This window comes from Musa acuminata, unplaced genomic scaffold (genome assembly GCF_036884655.1).
Source record: "Musa acuminata AAA Group cultivar baxijiao unplaced genomic scaffold, Cavendish_Baxijiao_AAA HiC_scaffold_1126, whole genome shotgun sequence".
Lineage (NCBI taxonomy): Eukaryota > Viridiplantae > Streptophyta > Magnoliopsida > Zingiberales > Musaceae > Musa > Musa acuminata.
In genome coordinates, this window is record NW_027021339.1 from 1,359,507 (window position 1) to 1,362,006 (window position 2,500).

Here is a 2,500-nt window from a genome sequence, read left to right on the forward strand (position 1 = left end):
CCGTTTTTGGGCCGTTTTGGCCAGTTTTTGGCCTGTTCTTGCATTGCGCGGTGACCGTCGAGAGCGGAGCAAAACGTCAGCCATCTCAGCACCCTGGAACCCCCCGGGTGGCACAGGGCTGGATGGGGCTTTCGTATAGCAGGGACGGTGCTGCCTCTCGCTTCGCTCGCTGTCCGCCGCTCGCCGCTCGCTCGTGCAGCCAAAAATGGCCAGTTTTGGCCCGTTTTTGGGCCGTTTTGGCCAGTTTTTGGCCTGTTCTTGCATTGCGCGGTGACCGTCGAGAGCGGAGCAAAACGTCAGCCATCTTCTCAGCACCCTGGAACCCCCCGGGTGGCACAGGGCTGGATGGGGCTTTCGTATAGCAGGGACGGTGCTGCCTCTCGCTTCGCTCGCTGTCCGCCGCTCGCCGCTCGCTCGTGCAGCCAAAAATGGCCAGTTTTGGCCCGTTTTTGGGCCGTTTTGGCCAGTTTTTGGCCTGTTCTTGCATTGCGCGGTGACCGTCGAGAGCGGAGCAAAACGTCAGCCATCTCAGCACCCTGGAACCCCCCGGGTGGCACAGGGCTGGATGGGGCTTTCGTATAGCAGGGACGGTGCTGCCTCTCGCTTCGCTCGCTGTCCGCCGCTCGCCGCTCGCTCGTGCAGCCAAAAATGGCCAGTTTTGGCCCGTTTTTGGGCCGTTTTGGCCAGTTTTTGGCCTGTTCTTGCATTGCGCGGTGACCGTCGAGAGCGGAGCAAAACGTCAGCCATCTCAGCACCCTGGAACCCCCCGGGTGGCACAGGGCTGGATGGGGCTTTCGTATAGCAGGGACGGTGCTGCCTCTCGCTTCGCTCGCTGTCCGCCGCTCGCCGCTCGCTCGTGCAGCCAAAAATGGCCAGTTTTGGCCCGTTTTTGGGCCGTTTTGGCCAGTTTTTGGCCTGTTCTTGCATTGCGCGGTGACCGTCGAGAGCGGAGCAAAACGTCAGCCATCTCAGCACCCTGGAACCCCCCGGGTGGCACAGGGCTGGATGGGGCTTTCGTATAGCAGGGACGGTGCTGCCTCTCGCTTCGCTCGCTGTCCGCCGCTCGCCGCTCGCTCGCGCAGCCAAAAATGGCCAGTTTTGGCCCGTTTTTGGGCCGTTTTGGCCAGTTTTTGGCCTGTTCTTGCATTGCGCGGTGACCGTCGAGAGCGGAGCAAAACGTCAGCCATCTCAGCACCCTGGAACCCCCCGGGTGGCACAGGGCTGGATGGGGCTTTCGTATAGCAGGGACGGTGCTGCCTCTCGCTTCGCTCGCTGTCCGCCGCTCGCCGCTCGCGCAGCCAAAAATGGCCAGTTTTGGCCCGTTTTTGGGCCGTTTTGGCCAGTTTTTGGCCTGTTCTTGCATTGCGCGGTGACCGTCGAGAGCGGAGCAAAACGTCAGCCATCTCAGCACCCTGGAACCCCCCGGGTGGCACAGGGCTGGATGGGGCTTTCGTATAGCAGGGACGGTGCTGCCTCTCGCTTCGCTCGCTGTTCGCCGCTCGCCGCTCGCTCGCGCAGCCAAAAATGGCCAGTTTTGGCCCGTTTTTGGGCTGTTTTGGCCAGTTTTTGGCCTGTTCTTGCGTGGTGCGGTGACCGTCGTGAGCGGAGCAAAACGTCAGCCATCTCAGCACCCTGGAACCCCCCGGGTGGCACAGGGCTGGATGGGGCTTTCGTATAGCAGGGACGGTGCTGCCTCTCGCTTCGCTCGCTGTTCGCCGCTCGCCGCTCGCTCGCGCAGCCAAAAATGGCCAGTTTTGGCCCGTTTTTGGGCTGTTTTGGCCTGTTTTTGGGCTGTTCTTGTGTGGCGCGGTGACCGTCGTGAGCGGAGCAAAATGTCAGCCATCTCAGCACCCTGGAACCCCCCGGGTGGCACAGGGCTGGATGGGGCTTTCGTATAGCAGGGACGGTGCTGCCTCGCGCTTCGCTCGCTGTTCGCCGCTCTCCGCTCGCTCGCGCAGCAAAAAATGGCCAGTTTTGGCCCGTTTTTGGGCTGTTTTGGCCAGTTTTTGGCCTGTTCTTGCGTGCCGCGGCGACCGTCGTGAGCGGAGCAAAACGTCAGCCATCTCAGCACCCTGGAACCCCCCGGGTGGCACAGGGCTGGATGGGGCTTTCGTATAGCAGGGACGGTGCTGCCTCTCGCTTCGCTCGCTGTCCGCCGCTCGCTGCTCGCTCGCGCAGCAAAAAATGGCCAGTTTTGGCCCGTTTTTGGGCTGTTTTGGCCTGTTTTTGGGCTGTTCTTGTGTGCCGCGGCGACCGTCGTGAGCGGAGCAAAATGTCAGCCATCTCAGCACCCTGGAACCCCCCGGGTGGCACAGGGCTGGATGGGGCTTTCGTATAGCAGGGACGGTGCTGCCTCTCGCTTCGCTCGCTGTCCGCCGCTCGCCGCTCGCTCGCGCAGCCAAAAATGGCCAGTTTTGGCCCGTTTTTGGGCCGTTTTGGCCAGTTTTTGGCCTGTTCTTGCGTTGCGCGGTGACCGTCGAGAGCGGAGCAAAACGTCAGC